A 17,493-nucleotide genomic window follows, 5' to 3' on the forward strand; every position below is an offset into this window, starting at 1 on the left:
TACCACTGCCTCTGGGGGCAAGTCACTTTCTGTAGGGGTCCGTGTTGGACGGGGCTCCCCTCTGCCATGGTGTGACACACTTTGCGTCCCCCAGTGGCGTGGGGGTGTCCTCCCCACTACCCCTGTCCCTGTAGTTAGGTGGAGGAGCATCTTACTGCCCATGGTCACACTCAGGCCTCAACACCACAGACCAGGCCACCCAGACACCTGATTCCCTGGGTAACCGGCCTCCCCAGGAGGCCAACCGTCCCACCTGACATGGGGAGACACAGAAGCCAGAGCGGGGTGGGACTTCCCGAGGTCACCCAGTGAGCGAGTGATGAGGCGAGGACTAGATCCTCCCTAGGTCCCTGATCCCGGCCCGAGGCTGTCTCCACCCCAGGCCATGCCCGGGCCTGGCCCCAGCCAACCTCCCCACTCGTTCTTCCAAGAAGTTAGGCCAACTTCCAGTTCAGCTGAGGTCACCTAGAACCCCGCGCTGCTTATGTCACATCCAGCCTCACGCTCCCCATCAATGCAAATACCCCCAACTGGCCCTACCGCCAAACTAGCAATCTTCCGAACCCCATGCTGCGAGAAACAAAGGTCCAATTCAGCCTCCCGGGTGGGAAAGGGGATCTCATTAAGGCCCTGGCAGCCAACGTGGGGGCCAAGGTATTGTTTTTAATGGAAAAACAAGAATTTGCTGTTATGTGTTAGATTAAAGGCTTTATCCAGGGGAATTAATCGGATTGCTACTGGCCTTGGGTCGCATAGCCTTTGACTTCACATCCTGGGAGAAGGCACAGACCGGGGCCGCGAAATTGGTTCATTTCTCTTTCTGATATTTAATGAAGCCCCAGACAGCTCGAGCACGGCTTCTCCTCCCCGGGGCGGCTGCGAATTACCTCTCACCTGCGCTCCCCACCGTCTCGGAGCAGACGCCAGCCGACCCCCTCTCCCCCCCGCCAGCCCATCTCACACGCCCTGCCAGATTCATCATCCAAAACCAGCTCTGGTCACGAACTGCCGCTGCTCAGAGGCCTGCTGGGCCTGCCCACTGCCTCCAGAATCGTGTTCAAACTCTCTCGTCCCCTGAGCTCCTGTTTCAACAAATTTTAACTTTTTACTGGAGTATGATGCACCAGCGGAAAAGTACATGGACCGAAGGGGTACACATTACATTTCCATAAAGTGAGAGGCACACGCCTTCAGCCAGCCTCCTCCAGAGGAAGAAACACAAACACAGTCTGGCCAGTGCCCCCCCACACCCCGAAACCCACCACCACGCCTCCCATCAGGTTAGCAGCCCTCCAGCCCCAGGGGTGATCATTATCCTGATTTCTGCACTTTTTCTTTTTCTGCTTATTGAGTTTTTATACTCGAAATCCAACATCTCGTCGTGGGCTTCTCCGTGATGTGTTCAACAAGCTTTGCAAGTGTTGCGTCTGGTACCTCCGCAGGCTGGCAAGCAGGACAGCTGCACGCTCCCCGCCGCCCTGCATTACCACTGTCCCCGACGGTCGGGCCAGAGACCCCCTCCCCCGGGATCCCCTTCGGATCGCCCTCCTTCCTGAGAGCTGACCCACGGGTGAGAACGTTCCCCACCCGAACCCCTCCAGATCGTGCGTCGGCCTTGGTTGGAGAGGGCGCCGTCCAGGCGTGGGGACGGGAGGGGGCCCCTGGCTAAGCACTTGCTCACAGGGAGAGCTTCTTAAATGAACGGCAACTGTCATATAGTTACTGGATTCCGGTTTCTTTCCCATCTTGGGGTTGGGGGGGTTGGGGCCTTGCTTGGGGCCTTGCTACGAATTGTTACAGATTTCAGGTGGCGGAGCATTCTGGAAAGAGAAGAAGAGACACCAAGAAGAGAGGGGGGCTGGGGGGGGGCACTTGAATCTTTCAAGTACCCACGTCGTGCAAACCCCAAAGGGCAAAAAAATGATAATAAAATAAAAAAATAAAATAAATAAAATAAATAAAAGCCTGAAGGACGCTCTGCTGACCATTTCCCAGCCCGGCCGCTCTACGCCTCCTTAGGCGACTTCAATTCCCCTACCCGCTGTGGGCTCCGTGCAGCTTGCTCACCCTCTCTGAGCATCCGTTTTCTCCTCGGTAAGGTAGGCGTCACGAGTCCATCCTGCGGGGCTGTTGTGGGTCCCGGTGACAATGAGGCAAAGAGCTGGCCTGGGGCTCGGCCCGCAGAAGCACCCACTAAGTCACGGCCGTGGTTATAACCTTCGTGTCCAGTCTGCATCTGGCAGAAAGTCGGAAAACCTCATCCTGCCTTTGGAAGGAGGCTCGGGAAGTGGCTAGTAGGGTCTCTGCAGTCCCAGCCGCCTCCCTGGCCTCTTTCCCCACTTTGCAGACCCTGCCGGATGTGACCCGACTGGAGGTATAGCCAGGAGCCCCTGCAACCAAGCAGGGGACACCCATTTTCTTCAAACCGGTCCAGATGAGGGCTCTGGCCCAGCAGAGGCGACAACAGCCACAGTGACTGGGCGTCCCCAGCACCCCGCCCCAGAGATCTGATGCCCCCAGAATACAGAAATGGCTCTGAAAGCTTCTGAGAGCTTTCCAACTCAGCTTGGCCCAGACCTGGGGTCCAGCTGCTGCTCCGGTGCGGCACAGACCAGGGAGATGGGCCGGGGGACGGGGGGACACCTTCTCTCCACCACCTCCACCCCGAGGTGTCAGTGACTGAGAACACCCCAGAGTTCCGCCTTCCTCCTGCGCACCTGCCTCTCCTTCCAGCACAGAGCCCTCCCGGGAGGGTCCCCGTGAGACCCCAGCCTTCCTGGTCACTGGGGACAGTGGTGTGGCTTTCACCCCCCGGGGGCCTACCGAGGTCGGACCGCACTTCAGGCCAAACGAACGTCCTGCCCGCACTGGAGATGTTCCACATTACGAATAGCCCAGCATCAGGAGACAGAGGGACGATGCCAGAACCGCGAGGTCGGGTAGGACCGTCCCGAGCAGGACGCAAGCCCCGGCAGCCGCAAACGGAAACCACCAGGCCTCCGAGCACTAGGACCAGCCCAACAGATCTATGGCAGCCCGGAGGAAATATCTGCAACGTCTCTGATAGACGGAGGGGCGATACCCTTCGTAAACACAGGCTCGGGGCGCCCGGGTGGCTCAGCGGTTGAGCATCGGCCTTGGGCTCAGGGTGTCATCCCGGGGTCCCGGGATTGAGTCCAGTGTCGGGCTCCCTGCATGGAGCCTGCTTCTCCCTCTGCCTGTATCTCTGCCTCTCTCTGTGTCTCTCATGAATAAATAAACAAAATCTTAAAAAAAAATAAACACAGGCTCTCACAAATTAATTAGAAATAGCTCTCGACGGAAAATGGACAGAGACTCTGAACAGGCAATTCGCAGAAGAGGAGGCAAATCAGCAGCAGACATCCGAAGGGCCTCTCAACCGGGAATATTTAGATGACAAAAGCAAACAATGAGATGTTTTTTGAACATTTTTTTTTTTCATCTGTGACATTGGCCCAACACCCGGGGCTGACAGGGGTGTGCGGCATGGTGCCTGCGGACGCATCCACAGCCAAGAGCCCTGGGACGACATTGGGGTGGGGGGTGGGGGACAGCTTGGCAGGATATTCTGTAACGGAAAATGCACAGATGCTCAGACCCACAATTCGGCTTGCAGGGACCCAACTTTATTTACAGGGATGGCTGTGTGTGTGTGTGTGTGTGTGTGTGTGTGTGTGTGAGCCGGACACGTGCTGCCCACTTGCTCCTTGTGTCTGTAGAGCTCTCACCTGGGCCCCCACGGAAATAGGGTGATGTCCTCCCCCCCACCCCGTGAAAAGGTGTAGGCCGAGGGCAGGGGCAGGTGTCCGCCAGCCTGGCACCTGCTGTGCCGTTGCCCCTCCCCACCCCCAGGCCCCAGGCCCCGGGCCCTTGCCCGTCTAGGACCAGAGCCTCACTCCCTTGCTCTCAGAGGCCGGCTGGTTCCCTGGCCTCGTGTCATTCCTGAGCATGTTTCCACACCGGCTCTGCGACCCTCACTCCTGAGGCTGTGGCAGGGCACGTGTGACTGTCCCCGGGTGCAGCCAGCTCTCAGAGGACACCTTGGAAGAGCAGTTTCAGTGTCGGCTCTTGGGTCTGGGGGCTTGGGCACCTCGGCCAGGCAGGCTATCCCGTGCATGAGCTGGCTACCCAGGGCACTCCCGGGGCCTCCAGCACCTGTTCCGGGGTGGGGGTTCAGGGGCCTGGCCACCCACTCCCAACCCCCCTCATTATCACCAACTCTGGGTCCCAGGATCGGCCCAAAGCAGCTGGTTGTTCTGGCCTGAGGTGGGGGTGGTGTCTGCCCCTTCCTATCGGACCGGCTGCAGCCTCCTGGGAGAGACCCCGCAGCCCCTCCTGGCCACTGTGCCCCTAGGCGCCCACGGGTGCCTGCAGGAGTTCGGGGTCACGAGGTGCCGGAGAGAGGCGAGCCCGCGGGCCTGAGGAAGAAGCGGCCCTGCTCTCCCGCTGCAGCCCGCCGTGGCTCCCGGGGCACCGGGCAGTGGGGGGCACAGAACTGCCCTATGAGGGCGGGAGAAGACAGGAGCGCAGGCACCACTCCGGGGACGGTTCGGTGAGGCTGTCGCTGACCGTCCGCCACTGCGGGATGCGGCTGGAGCAGACCCCAGGCCCGGGGAGCCCGGGGAGCCCGGGGAGCCCGGGCAGGGGAGCAGCCAGGGGGCCTGGGTGGGGGGGTCTCCAGCTGCTGGAACCACTGCAACTGGAAACAGCACAGATGAATTCTCTTGCGGTTCCGGGGGTCAGAAGTCCCAAACGGAGCTGCATCAAGGCGTCTGTGGGGTGGCTCCTCCTGGGGGCTCCCGGGGCCTGTTCCCTGCCCCTCGGGCTGGTGGTGTGGCTCTGACCTCCGCTGCTCTCCCAGCTTCCCGGACTCTGACCTCCTGCCTCCCTTCTCCTCCCCTGTGGTGACACTGCCCCCGCCCCGGTGGTCCCACCCACAGAGCCCCTCTGCCCCGGGGAGCCACAGAGCCCCACATTCCAAGGATCAGGTCCTGCGCATCTTCGAGGGGGCGTTGTTCTGCTCACCACGGGGGAGGGGGGCTGTGCTTTTCTCCAGAAAGGCAGCTGACAGGCTGCGAGGGGCTCTTCGGAGACACGCGTGAAGCCCGTCTCCGGGGCTGTGACCTCCTCGTGAGGCCCGGAGAGCCACTGGCAGCTTAGGCCGCAGACCTAGTCCAGCCTGCTGCTCAGAGGCCTGTGGGTGGGGGACAGCATGAGCCCCAGTGGCCCAGGAGTGGCTGGTGGCGGGACCCCCCTCCCCGAGCCCCCAGAGCCAGGGCCGGGACTGGGGGTCGCTGGCCGGCTCCGCGGCTGCTGCTCCCGCACTATGGGTCACGTGCTTTCCATTAAGGCTGGAAGAGCAGGATTTCCAACGTCGTCTGGCACCCAGGGGACGCCTGCTGCCCTGGGCCCTGGGGGGCTGGGAATCCCGAGGCTGCGAGCTCTGCCTGTGGAGGGGAAGCCTCGGAAGCTGCAGAGGCAGAAAGGGACATGAGGGGGGGGCCACGTGTGCTGTCACCCTGTTCCCAGCCACCCCGGCCACAGCAGGTACCCCGGCCACTCTAGCCACCCCAGCCACCTTGGCCATCCTGGCCCCCCTAGTGCCCCTGGTCCCCTGGCCACCCCAGCTACTCTGGCCACCCTGACCACCCCAGCCACCCTGACCACCCCAGCCACCCTGGCTACTCTGGCCATTCTAGCCACCCTGGTCATCCCCCCCCCCCCCGCCTCCTTGGTCGCCCTGGCCACCCCAGCCACCCTGGCCACCCCAGCCACCACGGGCCCCCCGGCCACCCCGGCCACCCCAGCCACCCCAGCCATCCTGGCCACCGAGCCACCCCAGCCACACCAGATACCCTGGCTACCCTGGTCCCCTGGCCACCCCAGCCACTCCAGCCACCCTCACCACTCTGGCTACCCCAGCCACCCTAGCCACCCCAGCCCCCCTGGCCATCCTGGCCCTCCCAGTCCCCCTGGCCACCCTAGCCATCCCAGCCACCCCGGCTACCCTGGTCCCCTGGCCACCCCAGCTACTCTGGCCACCCTGACCACCCCAGCCACCCTGACCACCCTAGCCACCCTGGCTACTCTGGCCATCCTAGCCACCCAGCCACCCTGGCCATCCCGGCCCCCCCTGCCTCCTTGGTCGCCCTGGCTACCCCAGCCACCCTGGCCACCCCAGCCACCACGGGCCCCCCGGCCACCCCGGCCACCCCAGCCACACCAGCCACCCTGGCCATCCCAGCCACCCAGCCATCTTGGCCACCCAGCCACCCCAGCCACACCAGCTACCCTGGCTTCCCTGGCCCTCTGGCCACCCCAGCCACCCCGGCCACCCCAGCCACCCCAGCCACCCTGGCCATCCCAGCCACCCCAGCCATCCTGGACACCCAGCCACCCCAGCCACACCAGCTACCCTGGCTTCCCTGGCCCTCTGGCCACCCCAGCCACCCCGGCCATCCCAGCCACCCCAGCCATCCTGGACACCCAGCCACCCCAGCCACACCAGCTACCCTGGCTTCCCTGGTCCCCTGGCCACCCCAGCCACTCTGGCCACCCTCACCACTCCAGCCACCCCAGCCACCCTGGCCACCCCAGTCACCCCAGCCACCCCGGCCACAGCAGGCATGCTCTCCTCTCCGAAGAGCCTGGCTTTCACTCGGGGACCCCGCTGAGAGAAGGCAGCTCGCAGGAGGGTTCCGCCCTGAGCCCTGCCAGGTGGGAAGGGCGAGCCGAGGTCACCAGTCACTCGGAAGGTTATTTGGCCTGGTGGAAGTTTCCAGGCTTAGCCTGTGTTGGGGCCTCCTCTGCACACATAACTGGTCCTTTGCCCCAGAAAGCCTTCAGCCTTTACCTTTCTTCTGAGGATCTCAGGCCGAGGGCTGGACGGATCCTGATCAGACACCAGACACTCAGGTTCCATGGGGTTCGCTGAGCTGAGGACGACGCGACTGGGCTCCCATCGGTGGCCCCGTCCTGCTGACGGTGGGGTCTGGGTCCCGGCCTCAGGGGAGAGCTTCTGCTTCCCACACCTGAGTTTCAAACCCTGCCCTGAGACTTACACCCATGCTGGAGCTCGCCACCACCCAGTCCTACCACCCCACTCCACCCCACCCGCTCCCACACGGTGCTCCTGGGGCCTCCTGACCCATCAGCCTGGCCTGCCTAAAGTGCCCCCTCCAGCAGTGGGGGCCCCCGCAAGAGGTCTAGGTCTAGAGCCTAGACCCTCCCCGCAAGGCTGCCTCCACCACGCGCCCCATCTGCTTTGTCTCCAACCTCACAGAGCGTGGCTCACGCTTGCCCCACGCACGCAGCTCTTCTCTGTGGGTTCCGAGCTCCGGTTCGGCCCAGGCCTGTGCTAAGAGCAGCGCACACACACCACCTGGCCCTCACGGCGTGATCTGAAGCCGCGGTGATGCTGTCCCGTCCTCAGAGTGCCCTTCCTCCAGCCCCAGCGCAGCCCCAGCTGGTCTTGGCCCCCATGGCCCTTCCTCCCCAGGTCCTCTCTGGAAATGACTTGTCCCTGTCCCACTGTGGTCTGCCCCGTGCTATCTTCACTTCTCAGAGCCTGGGTCTGTACCTTGGATGTGGCGGTGATCACTCGGGTGGAAGCCACGTCGCACGGGGTCCCTCGGGAAACTGGAGACCTTGAGTCTGGGCAACGTTGCCACTGAGAATGCCCTTCTAGCCCCGGTGCCTGGAGGATGCCCATGCAGGTACTGAAGAGAAGGGTGAATCGGGGTGATCCCTGGGGTGGGTGCGAAGACCTCGAGGCCCTGCTGGGCTGGGAGGCAGTTCTGAGGTTGTACGTTCCTGGAGGAGGAAAGCTGGGCAAGACCTTATGCAGAAGGGGGCACTTGAGTGGGACCGTGAAGGACGAGTAGGAGTCTACGGGAGGCCAAAGAGGAGAAATTGGTGCCACATGAACATCTGTACTGCTGTGGACCAGGGCTCAGCGAACTACAGCCCAGGGGCCACGTTTTTGCCTGAGACCTATTTTCTGTGGCCCGAAAGCTAAGAACAGTGTTACATTTTTGAAGCCCCATAGAAAGTAAATAGCAAGGAATATGCAACAGAGACCATATGCAGCTTGCAAAACCTAAAATATTTACTCTTTGAGCCTTTACGGAAAGGCTTTCGAAGCCCTTCCTCCACAAGTGGGGGTTCATGTGGGGCTGTCCCTCTGTCACGACCTGGAGAGGATGGGAGGGGGAGCTAGAGCTGGTTGGCACATGGAGCGCACGACCAGAGCAAGCCCCGGGCCCTCCCTGAGTGACCCCAGATGTCTCTCGCAGGCAGTGGGGAGGGCCCGGTGAGATCACGGCTGTCATGGGCCTGCACGGAGCCAGCCTGGGGCCCGCCATCCTTCCAGCCAGATTCGTGACCTGTGGGGCCTGGGAGGGAGCAGACTCCCACACTCGTGTTCGAATTAGCCGGATTTTCCACCGGCTGGCTGGGTCTGGAGGGACCTGACAAGATGACGTTCCAAGCTTAGTAATGTTTCAGCTCAAATGAGCTGGAATTCTGGTGGTTTCTTTTAATCCCACTGTGTTTATCCCAATCAGCAATCGAAGGTTGGCTAGAGTGGTTGTCATTTTTCCTGTGATTAGAGCTCTGGCAGGCCGGCCTGTTTTCCAGGAAACGCCACTCTTCCCCACCTCTGCGTCGGCGAGCAGCATCCTCAGAGGCCCCGGGATGTCAGACCGGGACGCAGAGGACGGCGTGAGCACCGGGCCTCTTGTGCTACTCGAGGCTTAGCATCAGATGCCCTGGAGTCCAGTGGTGACCACTGGTCCCTTCTAGCAGGTGATGAGCCTCCCGAGGGCCAGTTTGTACTTCCTGTCTTATTTGGGTTCTTTAGGAGCAGACCCTTAGACAACGCTAGCGGTTGCTTTGGAAGGGGAGCCCCCAAAACACCAAGAAAGGGAGCAGGGTGCATTTCCATACAACTTCCCTTGGAAGCGGCTGAGGCGACAACCCCCTCGGGATCTGGGGGTCAAGAAGGAGCACACATCCCCGAGCTGCCCCACTCAGGGGGCAGAGGGCTGGCATGCTTGCACTGAAGCTCCCGGGGTGTCCCAGGGATGTTAACCCCCCAATATTTCGGGCCAGTGTGCATGGGTAGAGCAGACGTTTGCAGCTTCAGAGAAAGCCCTCAGGCAGAGCGCAGCTGCTGGCAGCTGGAAGGCTGCCCAGTACGTTCTGAAATGTTAGATCCAAGGAGATGCAACTGAGTGGGCCCCATGCATCTGCTCCAGCCGTGTTTCCATCCTCTCCTACTGTCTGGGGCCCATCCCACTGCCACATGCAGATCTGGTCCTCCAAAGTGTCAGCTGGCCAAACATCTCCCTGTTTGATGGACAGGGCAGGGCCCAACGTTCTGGGAACATATGCAGGGCTGTCACCTTGGTCTCCGGGACCTGCGTGTATCCAGACTCAGGACCCCATGGCTTCCCCCACCACCACCCCATGTTCAGGGCTCAGGACGGAACACACAATGTCCTGGAGGGTCAGGCTGGGGGCCGTGAACATTAGGCGGGAGCAGTAGTGGCTTCGACATGTGTGGGACCAGGCACGGCCTTTGACTCAGGGCAGGGAGTGTTACCCCATGTTATCCTGAAGCTTGTGCTGGCTGGTGTGCAAGGACCCTCAGCACATCCTGGGCTGCCCAGGGACCCAGTCCCAGGGTGAGGCCCGTGGGGGCAAGGAAAGAAAGACCAGGTTATAATCTTTGTAGCATAATCCTGGTTACAGACACTGTGACAGCGACGTCCCCCCTCCATGACAGCCTGAGCCCAGCTCAGAGGCCGTCTGCCTTCTGCAATTCAACCTGCGCAGGGGCCACAGAGAATCAGGCCTGGTGGCTCTATGTTACAGGTGACAATGCTGAAGTGATTTTGCGCTGAGTGACTGAGCAGACCTAGCTCCAGTGTTGGTGTCCCCGGAGGAAATTCTGGCTCTGTCCCTTTGTAGCTAACCCCACTGCACAGTGAATTCCCATAAGCCAGTGTCTTAGAACAGCACACATTTCCTTCCCCACAGTTTCCAGGGGGGAGAAGGCCAGACACGGCTGAGCTGGGTCTTCCGTGTGGCATCTCATAGGCCTGCAGGCAAGATGTGGGGGGCTGCGTTCTCATCTGGAGGCTCAACTGGGGGAAATCTGCTGCTAAGCTCATTTAGGTAGTTGGTCAACCTCATTTCCTGGACTCTCTGAAATCATGGCAGCCCAGCAATGCAGCCCAGCAATGCAGCCCAGGAGGGGCCTGTCTCTGAGACCCCAGTGGTGACTGAGGGTGTGAGCATGGTGGCCAGGGGACTGGAGGAAGGGACTGTCTCCTGCCTGCATTTCTTTTCTCTCCCAAGGTCTATACTCTTTGCCAGAGAATATATATTCCCCTATTTCTTTAAAAGAAAAAATAAGCAATGAGCCACCTGGGTACAGAGGCCAGAATCAGGCTTCTGGGAAAGTACAGGTAAGGTGGCCCTAGGGGTTGCCATGAGATGCCAGCCCTGCCACCAAGGGAAACACAGACACCATAACCTGTCGTGTCAGAGGGGAGCTGCGGGTGGTGGGCTCCAGCCACTCATGTCCCGGGAAGCTCTCACACACACCACCCTGCAGCCTCACGAGACTAGCAATATGATTGGTATTTCCGATTGGCCTTTTCCCCGGATGGCACTGGCATCTCATGGCAACCAACATTTTGGGAAAAGTGAAGTCAAAGAGGCATAGGCTGGGCGAGGCCTGCCAGCCAGGAGCTCATGAAAGCCCCTTGCCCCCTCCGAGGCTCGTCTATAATGTGCCCTGTACACAGAGTTCCCTGAATTCTTCAGAACTGGGAGCTGGGTGGGTGGGCATGGGCCCACGGCCCCTGGGTGCAAGCTCCTGGCTCAGCGCTCGTGTGTCTGTGTGGGGAAGCATTCCTTTTTTTGTGAGTGAAGTCCAACCTGTTACATTTTACAGTGACAGGAAACTTGTGACCTTGTTTAGTAATTACACGGGCTGGGACTCTGCACACCCTATAAAAGTTCAGTGGCTGGTGGGAATTAGGTTGGAGGAAGCGCTCCAGTCACCTTTTCAAGCCTTCAGTGCAAGCAAGACCAAGGCCCGCAGCATGACTGTCTCGGGTGCCTCGAGACCCCTTCAGAATCCTACCTGGACCCCTACACAAAGTGTTTGCCAGGGGGTCCAGTTTGGATTTCCTTGGAAAGCCAAAAAATAGAGCTAGTACCTCTCTGCCCCTTGAACTGGGGCCCTAGCTCCTTGAGACCATGCGAGAGCCACATCCCCATGAGGCACTGACCAGGGAGCCGGTTGTGGTCAGCAGAGCAATGAACTCCAAAGGTTTCCAACACCCAGAACCTGTGACGTGGCAAGGGGATTTGGCGGAGGTGATCAAGATAAGGACTCTGAGATGGGGAGACAACCCTGGATTACCCTGGTGGGCCCCAGTGCCATCCCAGGGCCTTGATGACAGGTGAGCAGGAGGAAAAGAGTCAGAAAAAGATGTTTTGGGGTTTTGGGTGCTTCTCCTGTAGGAATGCTTATGAGCAGAGCCAGGGAACACCCTACACAGGATCAGGGTTGGGTCAGTGAGGAACACACCTACTGCTCCCACTGTCTCAGCACCCACCCACCCCTCAGGTCCCCAAGCCAACATGCAATGCCCACAGGATCACCAGCTGCATCCATGCCACCCGATCCAACATCCCCAGATCCCTCCTCACCCTCTTCTTCCCCAGCCTCCGTGGCACAGCTGCCCTTGGCCGCCCCACCTGGGTCATGCTTGCCGGCTCACCAGTGATAAGCCTTGGGGTGTGAGTCTCAGGATTCTTCTCTTCTGCTGCCCTGCTGTCCCCTGAGTGATCCCATGGTCTCCTCAGGCTCCACAGAACAGGGATAAGTGAGCCCTGCCCCTGAGGAAGCCCCAGATGCCAGGGGGATCAAGACAGAGGAACAGCAGCACAGCGGGGCTTGGGCCACCACAGACCTAAGAAAGGGCACAGAAGGGTCCTGGAGGGGGTCCCTGAGCTCTGGATGCTCTCAGGAAGTGGCTCTGGGAGAAAAGCCCAGAAAGCAGAGAAAGGCGACACATCCAAGTAGATATAACATTCTGCATCACGGAGCACTGGGCTCTCTTTTCTTCCATCTGCAACCATTCCCTGAGAACTCACTGCTTGGCCTTGCATCCTCACCTTGACCTGCATTGTCTAACATACTCATCACAGCTAAATCTGCCAAGATCTGTACAAATATTATCCCATTTTTACCAACCTAATGTGACTCAGCTCGTGAGAGGCAGAGGTGGGAACTGCACCCAGGTCTGTGTCACTTTCCTCCACACTGAGAAGAGCGAGGGGTCAGCGAGGTCCACGAGCAGAACAAGGAACTGGAGAGGGCTGCGGGAGGCACAGGGAGCCCCGGGTCACTCCTCAGCCCAAACCAAGATGTCCAGATCAGAGCTGAGATTCAGGAGCCTGCAAATTCTATGAGAATCTTTTTAAGTTGTATGCTCCTTTAAATAACTATCTAAAAACTTACATGGCCAGTTATAAAAGCAAAACTTCTCTTTAGAGACCTCTCAAGAGTCTTGCAGACCAAAGATTGTGGTGTCTGAGAGGGGTCACTGGTCTATTTGGGGATCTTGGAGGACTTTTTTTCCTTTTAAAAGAGTAGTGAGTTAAAATAGAAATTTCCAGTTCCAGCCAAGACGGAATGGCCCCCTTCTTCCTTAGTCCCTTTTACAATGAAGATTACCCTGGGCATAACAACAGACTTGGAAAAGATGAAACAAACTGCCAAGGGACCTTGGGACTATAGGCACAGCATGGCAGCAGGTCCCTAGGCTTTCTCTCTGCCTTCTATGCATCCTGTACTGGATGCAACCCAAAACACCAACAGGCATGGACCCCAAAAGCCCCAAGAAGAGCCCAAGAAAAAGCCCTGTAGCCAAAGAGAACAGGGCAGCTTAGCAGAGCAAACACCTCTTTGAAAATACCTGCCCCACTCCAGCCAAACACCAGAGAAACACCTGCCTCCCTTGTAGGGGAAGCGAACAAGGAGCTCCATCTCTACCCCAACCACAGCAACAGGACAGAGGGGGGCAGCCCAAGTACTCAGTTATTGCCCACATCCCATAATGGTGTTGGCAGGGTCCAGCTAAGAGCTGAACATCCACCCCAACCCAGAATTCGTGAAGCAGAACAAGGTGATGTGAGGGGGTGCTGGTTGGGATTTTGCTCCCCCCACCCCCTTGCTGGTGCCAGTGGAGCTGAAGAGGGAGCCACACTCCCATTCCTACCCAGTACTGTGCTTTCAGTAGGGAGCTATCAGCAGGGTGAAAGGGAAGTTCTCAAACTGAACTTCCAGTCTCACCCTTTGGCATCAAGGTGGTATGAATGGGTGAATCACTTAGCTTGAGTGGTGATAAAGGCTCAAGGCAGGAAGCCGAGCACCCACCCCCACCCGTGCCTGCACCCAACACCTAAACAGAGTGACTGCCTGTGAGCAGGGAGATTAAATAGGATCCAGAGTTGCATTACATAATGCCCCAAATATCCTGGATACAATAAAACATCACTCATCATACCATGAACCGGGGCAATCACGATTTGAATGAGAAACAACAATCAACAGATGCCAACATTGAGATGAATCAGACGTTGGAATTATCTGACAAGGATTATAAAGCAGCAATCACAAAATGCTTCAACAGCAATTAGGAACATGCTCGCAACACATGAAAAAAAGAAACAGAAAATCTCGGCAATGAAATAGAAGATATAAAACAGCACCAAAGGGAAATTTCAGAACTGAAAAAAAAAATACAATAACCATGTTAGGAAAACCTTACTAGCGGGCCCAACAGTGGATTGGAGATGATGAAGGAGGGAAACAGTGAACCAAAGACAGGCCAATGGCCCTCAAAGGGCCAATATGAGGTAGAGAAAAGACAGATTGGAAAAAAAAATGAACAAAAATCTCAAGGACCTGTGTTGAGACAATTACAAGGTTGTAACACTCACGCTGCTGGAGTCCCAGGAGAGGAGGGAAAAAGGTGGAGCTGAAAAAAGGATTTCAAGAAATAATGGCTGAAACTTGCCCTAATTTGGCCAAAGGCATTTAACCTATAGATTCAAAAAGCTGAGTAAATCCTCAACAGAATAAACCCAAAGAAATCCACACCAAGAAACATCATAATCAAATGCCTGAAAACCTAAAGACAAAGAAAAATACCTGGGAGAAGCCAAAAAGAGATGATATATCACATTTAGAGAAACCCTGATTCACGTGAAGGCAGGAGGACAAGAGGCACTGACCCCTATAGTCTGTACCCAGAAATGTTCTTCAATAATGAAGGAGAAATAGCTGAGAAATCTAAATTTAAGGTAGGAAACTATAAGGGTGCCTGGCTGGCTCAGTCGGTGAAGATGCGACTCCTGATCTCAGGGTTGTAAGTTCGAGCCCCACAATGGGCATAGAGATGACTAAAAATATGAAATTGTAAAACCCCTAAGAGAAAGCAGAAAGAATTCTATTTGAACTTGGGTTTGATGATGAGATTTTTAGATACAGCACCAACAGCCTGCTCTGTGAAAGAAAAAGGTGATAGACTGTATGCTATCAAAATTAAAAACTTCTATTCTGCAAAAGCTATTGTTAGGAGAATGAAAAAAAACAATCCATATATTGGGGGAAATATTGGCAAAACACATATATCTGCTGGATGACTTGTATCCAGAATAGAAAAGAATCTTTAAGAACCAACAATAGGAAAACAAACAACCTAATTAAAAGATAGGAAGAAGTTCAGAACTGACTTCTCATCAAAGAAGATGTACACACAGTAAATAAACATGAAAGATGGGACGCCTGGGTGGCTCAGTGGTTGAGTGTCTGCCTTTGGCTCCGGTCGTGATCCCGGGGTCCCAGGATCGAGTCCCATGTTGGGCTCCCCACAGGAGCCTGCTTCTTCCTCTGTCTGTGTCTCTGCCTCTCTCTGTGTGTCTCTCACGAATAAATAAATAAAATTAAAAAAAAATAAACATGAAAGGTGCTCACTCCATGTGTCATTACAGACTCGGAACTTAGAACAACAATGAGATACCAGTACATACCCATTGGGTTGGCTGAAACCAATGCCAATTGCTAGTGAGGGTGCAGAGCAACAGAAGCTCTCATTTGTTGCTGATGGGAATGCAAAGCGGCATAGTCACTTTGGAAGACAGTTTGGTGGTTTCTTAGAAAGTTAAACATAGCCTTACCATATGATCCATCAAACTCCTCAGTATTTACCCAACTGAGTTGAAAATATATGTCCGCACAAAACCTGCATATGAATGTTTATAGCAAGTTTTTTCATAATTGCCAAAAACTAGAAGCAATCAAGATGTCCTTCATAGGAAAATGAAAAAAAAAACAAACAAACTGTGGCTCATCCATACAATGGAATATTATTCAGCAATAAAAAGAAACGGTCTATTGAGTCATAAAATGGTATGGGTTAATGTTAAATGTCTAAGTGAAAGAAGCCAGTGTGAAGAGGTTACCTACTGCATGGTTCCAAATATATGACATTCTAGGGAAGGCAAAACTATAGGGAGGATACAAATATCCATGGTTAAAGTTGGAGGGAAGGGCCAAATAGGTAAGGCAAAATGGGTATTTTAGGGCAGTGAAACTACTTTGTATTATATTGCAATGGTAGATACATGACACAATACATTTATCAATACCTATAGAACTTAACAGCACAAAGAATAAATAGTAATATAGGAAAATTTAAAAATCATTTAAGAGGTTGGAGCATCCCAGGATAGAATGCAGAACATGACAAGTCACTCTAAATATACTTTGAACATATGACACAACTTTACTGAGGAGAAGGAGGGTAGTGGGGTGCTGACCCAAGTTACTTCGAACATAGTGGAGTCTGTAAGCCTGAAGGCATAAAGAACTGTACATCAGCATCATCTTCTGGTTCAAAGTGCTGTTTCCTATGGAGGTTGGAGGTTAACAATTATGATACCACTATGCATGCCCATGAGAATCAAACAATGCAGTAAACAGATGGCAGATGGTGGCAGCCAAATTTCTCACCGTTGGAATGGGAAGTTACAGACCAGGAAGGGAAGGAGTCGAAAATGATCCATGTGGTGGTGGACTAGAGGCAGAGATGTCACCACGGACTCGTGTTTAGTGTAACAGAAGTACAAATGGCTGCACATAGACATGTGTACAGAGTTGCATACACGTGGGTCAGTATAAGCAAGCGCATCGCCTTGCTCTATCAGCTTAGTGAGCTTAGAAGCAGTGATGATCCAGTAGCAACAAGCGCATCTTGCACCCAGATGTCTGCTTCGGCATCATTATTCAATAAAAGGAACCAGCACAGCTTGGGGAAATGTCTACTGTAGGGCTGGGTCGACGAAGTACGAGATGAGCCTAGAGCATTTTGTAGTGTCAGAAAGTAAGAAAGTGCCTTAAAAAAACCAAACCAGAAAACTCAACAGTGATGTGAAATATGTCAATGGGATAGAGTGGTCAACTGAAAGAGCTCCGAACAGTCAAAGCTGAAGCAACCCAAATGACAAAATAAGTAATGTAGTGTTCGATTATAACCTAGAGTACAAAATAAATATTCAAGAGTCCATATTGATATAAATAAATGCATAGATGCATAAATGTATAAAGTAATGAATGGAGACAATCTCCTGTGTAGGATTCCAAACAATGATGTAGATATTAGTCCTTAAGGAGGTGGAACATATTTCCTATTCCTCAGATTATAGGCTGCACACAGTGACCTTCTTCCAAACAGGACAGTGTGAAAGAAAGATAAAGAGAGTAGCTTTATAGCAAAGAAACCTGACAAACACTATCTCAAGCCAGGTAATGATAAGGTATATTGATAGCATATGCCTTTGATGTGGTATCATGGGAATGTCACTTCACCTCTGAGGTCTTCCTCTCCAAAACACATTATCCCATGCTAATCATGGAAAAAAAAAAGCATCAGAAAAATCCCAATACCTGAATTGCTTTACATTTTTAAGGTCTTCAAAAAATAAATGAAAATAAAATACAAGGAGAGTGTGAGAAACTGTCACAGCTGAGAGGAACCAAAGAAGGCATGACAACTAAATGGAATGTGGAGTCCTGGATGGGATTCTAGGGCAGAAAAAGGACAGTAGAGACAAGCGAGGAAGTCTGAATGATATATGGACTCCAGTTAATGGCAACAAGCTGATATTGGTTCATTAATTGTGGCAAAGCACCACACTAATGTAAGATGTCGGTAGTAGGAAAAACTAGGCATGTATGGGTATACAGGAACTCTTTGTACTCCTTTTGGAATAATTCTTAGGAATCTACAACTGTCCTAAAATTAAATGTTTATTTTTTTAAATTCAGACATTTTTTTAATAGAAAATAACCAAGTCTTGGTACATGTAACAATGTGGATGTGTCTC

This window comes from Vulpes lagopus, chromosome 6 (genome assembly GCF_018345385.1).
Source record: "Vulpes lagopus strain Blue_001 chromosome 6, ASM1834538v1, whole genome shotgun sequence".
Classification (NCBI taxonomy): Eukaryota; Metazoa; Chordata; class Mammalia; order Carnivora; family Canidae; genus Vulpes; species Vulpes lagopus.